A 12,730-nucleotide genomic window follows, 5' to 3' on the forward strand; every position below is an offset into this window, starting at 1 on the left:
AAATATCAAACATTTCAGAAGAAAAGGACAAAAGGTCAGACTTGGTGTTATTCAGACTAAAAGGAACTTACTAAAGAGAAACCTGAGAGGTGGTAGGTACCTTATCCCCGGAAACAAACATTCTAAATTTTGAACTGTTTGTGTATGTTGTGTCATTACGTGTGTCATAACCAGCCTTTTTTTAAATGAACTTGGAAAAGCCATCACTCTTTGATAATGTCTGTTGGGAAGATGAGCTGGAGAAAAACTGCTGCCATAAGCACTTTCAGGGATTTAATTGCCTGCTCTGGCAGTCAATCTAAAGGCTTGATTTAATTTCTTGCATTTTGACAAGGTTATAATTAGCTTTAAACTTGTGAAGATCTGCAAAGCTGAGATAAGCAAGTTGTTTGTAGCTGGAACCTCAGTTTTGCTGGGTATCTCATTCCAAATCCTCCCAAGGACCTTGCCTATACAGTGTCTTATGCTAAATTTTCCTGTGATAAAAATAAGTTACAAAGGCCTAGCATCAACTAGTCACTAAAACATCTAGGTTTTCCTTTCCAGTTTTCAACTTTGAAAAGTGTCCTTCTAACTTCCAATGCGTATCTCTATGCCAAGATACAGCTTGATTTTGGCTCCCAAGATGATAAAAACTGTCCTTCCCCTTTATTATTCACCAGCATTTGTAACCCACTTGTCTAGCCCCAAACTCCCCACATGCACTGTATTTTGGAGCTGTGAATTTCTGTGCAACTCATTTCCTGCAGTGTCAGATCTAGGGCATGGAATTTGCTTAAAACTGAAGTGGATATGTTTTATGTCAATATGTTTACACATCAAACAAAACTGAAATGCTACCTTACCTTGGAAATATATTCCAACTCAATTTACCAGGGAAATGTCATGGGTAAATACCACAGCCCAGCCTCTACGCAAATGTACTTTATTCCTTCTGTGACATGTTTGAGATTGAGCATTCTTTTGGGAAATGGTATTTCTGGATACACTCGGGGTCTAGAAATTATGCTTCTTGTTAAGTGGTAATTTATTTCTGCTATTCATCTTTGCATTTCCCTTACAATAGGATGCACAATGGAATGGTCTTGTCTGTGGTAACATTAGCAAAAGAAATCTGTTTACAGAGTTTAAAAGGTACATTTTAAGTATAACAATAATTATCTATGTGATGATATTAACAACACAAACTGTAATTGAAGATATTAAAAAGGAATAAATTTCTTCCGCTCTCTTTCTGGTTCTGGTGTATTTTTATTGTTTGGTTACTTCACTACCACTTTAAAATGACACTTCTGTCAGAGACCCTTCTCCAAGCAACATTTAAGAACCCACTCTGTCATCCTAATCACAATAATTTCTATCCCTCTAAGTATCCTGAAACAATGTGCTAGGATTCTTCATGCAGTTCCAGGGTGAAAAAGAGGAATAAAAGTATCAAAATTCTTTTGAGTTTCTCTTCTTTTAACCCTGATGCTTCTAAACACTGTGAGTGAGGAATCTTCTTTTATTTCATATCTTGGCAATATGAAAGAGGAGGCTGAGAAGAACACTACTTTGGGACTTACATACTTCTGTCACTTTATGTCACAACATTAAATTTATTTTAATGAGAGGGTGTTACATGTTCATGTCTGCCTAATACACATAGAAAAAGATATGAAAGGCAGCAAATTTTAAAGCATTAGACATTTTTATAGCTAATGAGTTCACCCTATTAAACTAGGAAATATAATCTATTACACTAGAAAAGATAAACACAGCTGCTTTACTAAAAAAGAGATTCTTTTAGTCCACATTAATCAGTTATAAAACTGAGCCATGTTACTTAAAGGCAGATAGAAATGTTTATCCCCCCTCAGAGTTTCCCTGAAGAATTTCCTCCAAAGTTTTTGGCAGAGAAGACACATAAACTCACACAGGCACATAACATGCTCTAGTATAGTAGATTCCATGCTGTTGCAATTCCTTGTGAATGGCATGAAGAAATTTCAATATACTGGCTGTATTGTTAAGGCAGGAGATACCTTTAGTTGCTGCAAACAGAGTCCTGGAGTTTTACCCTCTCATCGAAGCACTGTGTACAGCTGTTCTTTGAGCAGAGAGTACTGCGTGACACCATTCAGTGTATGTTATAGTCTGTTAAAGGCCTACAGTGCTGGCAATTCTTGATTTTGTCTCCTTCTGTCCTCCCATAGCAGGGACCAAGGGGAAATGCTGAAAGACTAAAAATGAATGCTAAAAAAATGCTAAAAATCACTACTGACTTTTAACTCAAACAAACTGAGAGGGGTTACATAATCACACAGTCACCTTTACTTCCACTTCACAGAAGGAAGAGACATTTGTTTCCTAGGTACTGCCTTTATCCTCAGACAAGAAAAAAATTTTTTCAAAAATACCAGAAAACAAACAAAACCCCTAAAAAGCTGAAAACAATACAAAACAAAATAATCAAAACCCCCTACCTTTGTTATTGACTACATAAGAGAGTGAAAGAACAAAAGCACAAGGAACGGGGCATTGCTCCAGGTTAAATTTTGTCCTTCATTTAGAGTCTGGAAGAATCAGCTCTCAATTTTTCTGTGGGATAAAAAACTGCTAAGTAAAAATTTTAAACTAGCTACTACCCAGGCCATCATCCTTATGGCTTGATGTGAAATGTTACATTGAAAAAAGATACTGCTTTGAATTCAGATAAAGGACACGGAAAAATATTTTTCACTTAATCGTCTACCAGCTTTTGCTTCATTCTATATTTCATAATTTATTTTACCCTCAGGAATATTATTTTCTTCATAAGGAAGGCAATTTATTCTTCACCTGGACAAATAAAATTGCATGCGTATGTATGCTCTTGAAGTTTTTATATTGCTAAATGAGCCATTGCACACTTTTCAAACAACTCAATTAGCATGTTTTCTTTATTAAATTTCCTTTTCTAAGAAAAAAATTGCTTTATAAATCTGACACCTGTACACCACTTGTTTATGGTGAGGGATTTCAACATAAACAAAAACTGACTCTAACATTTCATCCTTCAGTTTCATCTCACCCCTCAATAATTTTGCATCAAAGTGCAAATAAAATCTCTCTGCTCTTCACCACAAACTCAAATACTACAGAGCTCTCTTTTGGCCTAATCACATTGCTTATTCTTTTAAAGCAGAATATTTACTTTATATGATGCTTACTAATCTGTGAAATCATTCTTCCGCTTTACTGCACACTTCTGTGAACTGCCACCTGTATACATTTCTGGAAGAATAAGATGCATGTCTCTTTCCTAACTGCCTAAAGAGAGAACTTGATGTGTAGGTACAGCATGGGTAGAGCTATAAATGTCACCCAGCTCCTTTAATCTGGCATTGTTAAGACTGTTAGCATTGTTGTCTAAATGTGTCCTCTAGCTAATATCTCCAAATCTTGTTCATGTCTCAAAATAGATCAAGGACTTTAGGTTAAGCTAAGAAAACATCCAACCTTTTCTTCCAGGCACAGCGTTTCTCACCCAACAGTGCCCACACTTTCTGAGGTCTGGAATAGGTACAATTTGCTCAATTTGACATATTTTATTGATTTTGCAGGCATATGCTCCATTTTTTTAGGTGCACTACAGCTTGAGATACAGACCTCCATCGCACTGTGTGTTGCAAGACATGGCACAAATGGAGGTTGGTGCTGTCAAGGAACGAACATTTTATGTATCTTTCAGAAAAGCTAATGCACTCTCTTAAGGAAACTTACAGGTATTCTGTTCATGATGTTTTACTCCTAGGAAAGATTCTCCTGCAACTAGAATTTTAAAATTGAACAAAGCTATTTAGGTTTAATTCATTGATAAAGTAAGTACTCAGTGGGAGCATTTTTTTTAAGCTTCCATTAATTTCTACATTTGGATTTCTAGTAACCATGAAATTTAAATTCCACATACCCATATTTTGTGAAGATGTACATTTTGGTTAAAAAAAAAGTGAAACTGATAACTGTACCGTGTTTCTTACTTGCTACATGACCTCTATGACTCTCACAGACACGTTAGTTTCTCTACATTTTATCCAAAGGAAATAAAAATAGATGTAGTCTCTCACAGGCATGAATCAGTGCAGAGCCTCCTCCAAAGTCTAGGCAGGATGACATGCAAGATCCACAGTGTATGTCACCTCCGTCTGCAGAGACACAGAAATAACAGCTTTGGTAGAAAGCCAAGACAGCTACTCACTAAGCAAAACCTGACAATTCTATTGTTTCGTTATTTTCTCACTTCTTTTCTTCAACCCCCATCTTTCACTGTGTCTTGCGATTCCCAAACCTATTAACCACTGAGACTGGAAATTACTGCGTTTTTACAACATTTGTACAATAATTTCTTCTGTAAAAGAAAGTGTTTGAAGTGTTTTAGTCTATTTTAACAAGGAAGAATGTGAACAAGAGATACAATAACTGAAGCACCAGAAAGCACACGTTTCCTCCAGAAAGCACAACTGTTTTACCATCCATGCAACTTCTGTGATATGGGGCACCACACAACTTAGGGAAAAATTTTCTTGGGGTGACATCCAATCCCTGAGATTTCAAATCAGAAATAAGTTGCTTGCATGGGTGTTTCCTTCATAGCAGACCACCATTAGGAGATTTCCCTGCCATGTATTATTCTGAAGGTTTGGCTTAAGCATGGTCTATCCCTTGCAAGCTGAAACATGAATATTCGTGCTTCTTAAAGGAGGCAATCCACACTACCAGTCTTCCTAAATACATTTCTCGGACTGGCTCTCAAGAGTAGTGCGCCATGGGGTGGTAGAGACTGAGCTGTAACATGATACTCGGTCTCTACCAAGCTGGGAGAACTTTCCAGCTTCCTGCTATCAGCTCTTTCCAGCCAATCCATGTACCAGCAGTGCATGAACCAGGAGTTTGCCTGGTCTGTGTTTGGAAATAACACACAGCTCTGGGTGACATCCACTGCCAGCCGTGCCCTCCCCACCTCAGCACTCCCAGAACAAGGCAACAAGGGCACAAGCTCACTGGGCGAGAAGCCTGTTCTCCTCCAAATGACAGATTAAGAAGTGCATGAGCATTGCACTGAATAGTGGGAGGTTTCTTTTCTTTTGTTGTTTCTTTTTTAACCTGGAAAAAAATAGTTAACATGTGGAAATGAGCTGCGTAATTCAGGCACTCATGGAGCATTATAGACAGTTCAGACATTGAAAAATTCAAAGCATATGTGAGGCATTTACTAGGACTATTTTTAAGATGTCAGAAATATGTTTCCTCTATCTAGACTTCAATCAGTGGTTTAAGCAGTCACAGATTTTCAATGGGAGTTGACCTTACTTACCTTTAATTTTGCATCTTTCAATTCTTTCTTTGTAAAGCAAGATGTCTTTTGCCATATGTTAAAGATTTTCCTCAGTGCCATTGTTTCCCTTGACATTTACCTGCTCAACACATCTTGAAAACTCTCTGGAGGGGGACTGGCTTGCTTTGGGATGGTTGGAGCTCCTTACTCCTGACCCTCTCACAATAAGTCCTTTCCCTAGATTAGGTAAGGTTCTGCTGCATTGCCACTGCCATTTGCAGATGGGTTCATAATGGTACACTGGAACAAATTTCAGGATACTTAAGGAAACAAAACTATCAATTTTATTGGCTAAATTATTTTTCATGGACATCCATGAAGAAGGGATTAAAAAAAAATGCAAGAAAGGGATAGAGCAGAGAGCTGGGGGAAGGGAGTACTATTGTGGCTACTCTGTAAGATGTTCTTGCTCGGGAATGTGAGACTCAGTTCTTCCACTCTTTTATTCTGGGAGTCACACTTGGTCATTGCTTACTATTGTCCTTTCTAGTCTTGCCACTACAGATATCAGTTGCCAAACTGATGTCTTATTTTGTAATACCTCAGCAAAAGTAGGCAGTTGCAGAACTGACTCTGACGATGATCTGTTAAATGTCTGGCAGCCCATAAGGGATTGTTCTGCTTTGGAAGGCATAATTAATACTACTCCAAATGTGTGGGAGGTGTTTCACCTTCATGAATATATTATGACATATTTTCATGTTCAAACTCATATTATCAGTTTCTGTGGTGATGTTTCCGTCAAGTATTTCCCATCAGATCACATGCAAAATAAGTAATTACCTTTTACTGGTATTACAGCACACTTTTTATTTCCCCTTCTTTCACCACAGTTGACAATGTTCTCACTTTTTCCCCATCATGAAAATCTTCCAGTGAAGCTCTGAAATTAGACTACATAAAATAAACAAGTCATTCAATACAGAATAAATGTCACAGTATTTATAAGAGTATTAGTTAGCACCAGTCTCTGTTTACAGAGTTTTCCTCTGCTTCATATCCTCATTTTCATATATTTGCCTTGCTTAAGCTTTAAGGGCCCCAATCCTCATCTGAAAGAACAATATATTTTAAAATCAGTGAGATCTCATCCTTACAGTTAATTATACATACAGACATTTATGGATTTTGTACTCCTGAATAATGTAAGAAGCATGTGGCAGTGGTGAAAACACAGAAGTCTAAATAGAGAAAAAAGGTAAGGATTAAAAACCCATACAGTGCAATCAAGGCAATGAATTATGTTCATTCTTCAATATGAAGAAAGGTTTTCAACACTGACAAAATATGGGGAAGTAGCAACCAAGTATTCATTTTAGAGATTCTTTGCCTTTTTAAATCATTCAGTGAATAGATTCTAACGAAAACAGAGAACCAAAAATCACACTTGTCAAAGACCTTAACTTAGTACTCAGATTGCAAGTAAATCAGAAAGATGTAAAATGTTTTGCAGAATGTGACAAGGATTTTCCTGAATCTTTGGCAGATGCTCATCCCTGTTGCCAGTTTTAGGTCTATAAAGTCTAACAGAAAAATGTCATGCCTGTCTTTTGTAGTAGCAAGGGTTTTAATTCATCCAACTTCGTGAAGCACTGTGCTGGAAGAGAGAGTGCAGGAGAGCACCACGCCTTGTATGATACCTCAGCAAGGTAAGTGAAGCTCACAGAAGGAAACATGTCAGTGTGCTGTGTCAGAGTGAGTGTGGTGACTTGGTTTTGGGTTCTATGTTCATGCTTTTTTGTCTGTGCCTGCCTTTTTGCATTTACCTCGTCCCACAACAACTATTCCCAAACCTAGGCTCATCACAATTGAGATCTGAGCACTGCCCCTTCCCTGTCAGTCAAAGCTAACCTCAGTCTAGCTCTTATCCTAAAGGCAACAGGTCCATTGAACTCTACTGCTGTATGCTACAGCCCCAATCTACCCTGAGACCTGCTTTATACTAATCCAATGTAATCCTCAAAAAAACCAACCCCTGTTGCAAATTCCTGTTCTCCCGCCCATGTGATTGCTAATCTAAAATGCAAGAATGTTTCTGCTGTCAGTCAAACCTCTGTTCTGACCTGTCTGCGAGATTAGTCCTGGACTAGAAAGGAATTAACTCCTTGGCAAATGGTAGTTTTATGGTGGTACTGGAGTAAAGTCATACCGAGGAGGGGAGACTTTGCCTATGGAGTATTTCTGGAGGAGTATGAATTAACTTTAGGCTACTTGCTTCTGTAGAAAATTGTGTATTGCTCTTTTGACACATGAAACAAAAGCACAAATACGTTCATGTTTAGAACTTAGTGAAGTGATTGGGTGCCATTGGTGAGTACTTCTCTCACTACTGTGTTTTGAGCAGTTCCTGAACTCCTCTGCAAAAGCAGAAGTTGTCTCTCATAGCCCACTGAAACTACTCTGACCAGAATCTCTACAGGCAGTTCTGCAGCAAGGCCAGAACTCAACTCCATCCGTAGCAGCATGACAGCTAGAGTGACAAACATGTTTTATGGCATCAAGTCTTCCCTCACTCTCAGTGACACATTTCTCCCTCCTACCCCCCAAAAGCTTCCACCACCTCTGCCCCTCTTTGAAGGGGCTCCAATCTTAATTATCTGTTTCCACCTTATTTCTGTTCATCTCATTCAAAAAATTAGTTCAGATACTATCTCTATGATGCTTACCTTAGACTGACTGTTTTACTCCAGATTTGCCTTCTCATATGTCAAGTAAAAATATATTATTTTTTGACATCTTCTCATGCTTTTGAAGGGAATTCAGAAGTCAGTAGAAAATGTGGAATTTCATGGCATTTGTTTTCTGTTTGTTAAAGTCTCTGAGTCTTCTTGTGTGACCGAGGATTGTTGGGTTCATCCCATGGCACCCCCAGCTTCACCTTTGGCACAGTCCTAGCATTGCTCAGGTGCCTTTAAGAGAATGAGGAAGCTGAGGAGGGCAGGCAGGAGGCAAGGTTGTTTATTAGATAAAATCAGTGCATACCTGAACAGGAGACCTTCTTTAGATATATCACACAGTACAGCAGTTACTCCTTTCTAAATGAAAGTTCATGTTCATACTGGACAGATTTGTATGATATATATCTGTCCTTTCCTTTTACTGAATATGTATTTCAGTTTAAATATTAAAATATATTCTTAATTTTCTAGTCTGTTATGTTTTATAGTTTAATATAAATGATGATGCCCAGAATTTCAGGGTCTCCTTTGAGACACATACAAGTTACACGCCTTCTCTGGCTTGATGACCTGGATTTAAAATGCTGCATTTAAGGTTTTCTCTCTGTTATGCCTATCTCTATTAGTACTAAATTAATAATATCTGTTACTACTAATAATATAATTTGACATTTAAATATTTTTCTCTATTATTAGCATGCTACTCCCTTTGCTGAAAATTGTAATTGACTCAATGGTTTCAACAGAGACAGCTTTTTTTCTGGTAGTATATTCATAACAAATGATTAATTACCCTCAGTATATTCACAAAAAAGTTGGGCAGAAGCAGGCCTGGCTGAGGGAGAAGTACAGGATAGACTTTTAATATTGCTTTGTGGTGTTATGTTGAAGAGCACATAGATAATTTATTTTCTTTCTGTTAGATGTCTGCATTTATGACCACACATTTCTTAGCATGCTCAAATCTCACAATTTGACTGCCTGCCTTATCACTCCATCACCACCTCCTTCCTGCTGCACCACTGTGCTGAACCTTGATCTGTAGAGATTAGATCACCCTAGGGAAAGGGGCAAAGGGTAGTTTGGTCTCCTGGGCCTTTTGATCTAATCTTTTCTTCTCAGGTTTTCAGGCGGATTACCAGAAAATGTAGAGTCTGCTACTATTTTGGTGACTTTTCTGTATTTTATATATGTTTATTCCTCCAACAGAAGAGTATGTAAATGATACCTTCTGGAATGCGAAAGAGTATTATTGGATTGTAACTGATGATATGAAACTAGAGATAATCAGCTGTTGTGGAAGCTAAGCTGTTTGTTAAACTGATGGCAAAACTACAAGGGCAGTACTGTAGATTCTGAACATAGTCAAAAGATGCCAGCATGACTGAGGGCTTTAAATGCAACAAAAATGCTTTAAAAGAATTGTGCAGATAATAAAAAGCCTTTTATTTCTCTGCCTTATGCCTAATATTGCCATCCATTCAGACACCAGTTATTCCCTTCTAGCTACAATGGCACATACTTTGATGTCCAGAGGTACCAAATGAAAGGATTGTAGTTACCACGAGCAGTGGCAAATACTTTGATGTAACACTTTTGCCCAAACCTGCACAAAACCATAACAGAGTAGGACAAAAGTAAGTTAATTAAAAAGACAACATTCTTTAATGTTGTTAAAGTCTTTAACGTAATTAAAGTCTTTAAAGTTGTCTGAGACTCTTTGGATTCCAATTATATATAAGACAGAAAAATTAGACTTTGCAGTTCTGAATGACTTTTAAATAAGCATTGTGGGTTCTATCTATATACATTTATGTAAGTGCAGAGATATTTCTTTGATTTAAAGAGAAATAACACTGAACCCTGACTGGTAGAGCAAAAGTGTATGCAGTTTTTTCACTTCCCTGGAACACCACATTTAAGTTTTTCCAACTTTATTCACCAAAAGGACAGCTTTACTCTTTTTTTTAATTGCTACTACAAATCAGCAAAAAAAGTAGAGTTTCAATAGGAACACAGAAGGCAATAGGTTATATGGTCATATAGCATATCAGTGGCAGAACCCAAGGCACTGCCTACAGGATCCAACCCTGCCACACTGTGAGAACCAACCTCGTATTGGAACTGTGATCTCATTTCTGTACAGTTTCCTAAACAGCAAAAGCACAAGATGCTCCCAAGCTCATCTATGTTGCAATGCCTATTTATCTCTTCTGAAGATACTCAAACTGAGGTATGATCCTCCTAAACCTAATAGAACATTATTCAGTGCTGGCCTAGCCCAATACCTGCACATGCAGTTCACCTTTGCATGCACTTCTGTTCAACTATTCTCATCTCATTTTTCTCCTAAGTGCTGTCGGCTGGAAGTCTCTACAGCTTTGAAATTTACAAAGCACCAACCACATCCTTTTGGCCACTTGCCCTTTTAATCATGTGGATTGATTATCTCAGTCTGACCTAGATAAGACCCCTGCAGCTGTGAGCCACTGCAGTAGATAATGGAGATGACTAAATCCCAGTTTCTCAGGTGACTTCTCATATGTCATAAATAGACAACACTGTTGATCACATCTATTAACCTACATTGAATTTTTCCAACAGTTTAATTGTGAAACAACAAAACACATTTTTAGGAGGTGTTTGGGCCTTTAAGTATTTGCCAATTAATTACAATCTGCATGTACCATATTGTGGTCTGAATGCAAACATCTGCTCTGTGTTCTAGATGTTCTGGAAATTGTGTATTTTTAGATTGCATTTTCATCTACTCAAGTAAAAGCAATGCCATGTTAGGACTCACATGCTTCACATGGTTCCTAGATTTTCAGCTTTCTGTCAGGACAAACATATACACGTCCTCAGGATCAGTGTGTGGGAGATGAATCTTTTGTTGAACATACACTTCCTTTTAATGAGACTCTGAACCAGCTGACTTAACAAAGCTAATTGTTAAGTTTGCTCTCCGCAAATAAAACATTTTGCATTTTACTTTAGCTACAGTATTGTCCAGTGACTAGATGTGAATAGTTGTTGTAATAAGCCATTATTTCTGCATAGACTATTTGAAATTTATCTTGTGCAGAACACCAGAACAGAGGGCTGCATGTGCTTTGTTTTACTGAAGCTTTTAAGTTGCTCACTGAACTGTGATCTTTAAAGAAGCCTGACTTTGATAGCTTTATGTCCTATCAGATTCTCATCAAAACCAATGCTAGGCAAGGATCCCATTACTGTTCAAAAGCTTTGTTAATGAATTATAAGCAATATGAGATGACATGGCTGTGCCCCACCATTTTTTCCTAGTCTTCAAAGCTCAGTCTTAATTCCTTCTCCCAAAGCCCATCTGCAAATCCAAAGCCTTTGGTTAGGGAAGGGAACTCTAAAAGGATACCACAATCTTACACTCTCTTGGGTTCACCCACAATCTTAAAAGACTCAGCCTCTGGCCAATAGTGATACCACTTTGTACTTGCATTTGCAAAACTGACATTGTAGGTTTTTTGCAAGCTATGAAGTTCCTAATTGCAACTGGACTTTCAGTGTGCTGAATTTTCTAGAAGGCATCAGGATGAGATGGATTCTAGACCTGCTTTTCTGAATGACTAGACTTCAATGGCCTTTGATTCATTTAACTATAAAGGGCTGCAAAGGTTTGAAAATTCATGTCATGGATTACCAGGCATGGGTGTGTATGTTTGTGTGCAAGGGAGGGAAAAGGATGTAAAACTCTTTAGGACATATTTAAACTGCAGGGTTAAGAACAAAACCAAAACTGATGTGTCTGAGAATAAGAAAAAGACTGTTTTAAAAAAAACAATAACAACCCAAAACAACAACAATCCCACAAAAAAATACGGTTCTTTTTGGTCTTTCATGGATCTTTAGGGCACAGAAAGAAACTTGGAAAGACCATAACAGTAATCACCCAGAGCTCACTGACAAGCATCTATGACTTTGTGGAACAAGCCACTTTTCACTGATGAAAATCTGCTATTTTGATTTATCATCATGTAAAGGACTCCATCCTGTTCAACTACTGTAATTATCAAAAGTACTGTCCTAAAGTGGAGTTCTGTAGTGTCTAGCACGTGATAGTACAGGGTCCAGGTATGGCTTTTCACTCTTTACCACTGTCAACGGAAGTAAAAAACCAGATTCTGGGATGACTATTCTCTAGTGTTCAGCAAAAGGGAAATGAGCACATCTAGCCACAACCAACACATTTTATTTGTCATTTCAGAAGACAACTTTGCACTTTTGTCTGAGTTTGTTGACCTTCAGTGTCAGAGGCCTTCCAACAGATTCCCTCCAAGAAGTCTGTTCTCAAAAAGCTTCAAAAAAGTGCTGAAAGAGTAGTTTAAAAATACTGAGCCTGGAAATCCCTTTTTAGAATAATCTAATATAGTCTTTCTAACAGTCTCATCCTTGTCCAATTCACTTGCAAATTTCACTATAATAAAGAGTTGCAATAGACTGAGTTACCAGTTAATGCACCCATTCCTTGCTCTAACACTCTCTTCAACAAGTTGAAATTATTTTTGATATATTTATTAAACATAATTGTCTCAGCTGCAAAAACTCCACCCTCGGTGAGAAAGAAACACACTTGTGTTAGCCAGGGAAGCAGCAGAGATTTGAGAGTACATGATAAAGAGTGAATATTTAGTAAGAATAAAGGTCTAGATTAAAACAC

At 37.7% G+C, this 12,730-nt stretch overlaps 1 long non-coding RNA gene across 1 annotated transcript in view; it reads right to left on the reverse strand.

Moving 5' to 3' along the window:
• Nucleotides 1–8,175, reverse strand: part of LOC109145357 — a 9,626-nt gene extending 1,451 nt beyond the window's left edge. Inside the window, exons 1-3 of the long non-coding RNA XR_002046683.1 lie at nucleotides 8,023–8,175; nucleotides 6,140–6,250; nucleotides 4,089–4,166 (exon numbers count right to left, since the gene is read on the reverse strand). This is a non-coding gene — a long non-coding RNA (uncharacterized LOC109145357). The remainder of the gene's footprint in view (nucleotides 1–4,088; nucleotides 4,167–6,139; nucleotides 6,251–8,022) is intronic.
• Nucleotides 8,176–12,730: the final 4,555 nt, after the last annotated feature.

The sequence above is a fragment of the Corvus cornix genome, chromosome 2 (genome assembly GCF_000738735.6).
Source record: "Corvus cornix cornix isolate S_Up_H32 chromosome 2, ASM73873v5, whole genome shotgun sequence".
In the NCBI taxonomy this organism is placed as follows: Eukaryota; Metazoa; Chordata; class Aves; order Passeriformes; family Corvidae; genus Corvus; species Corvus cornix.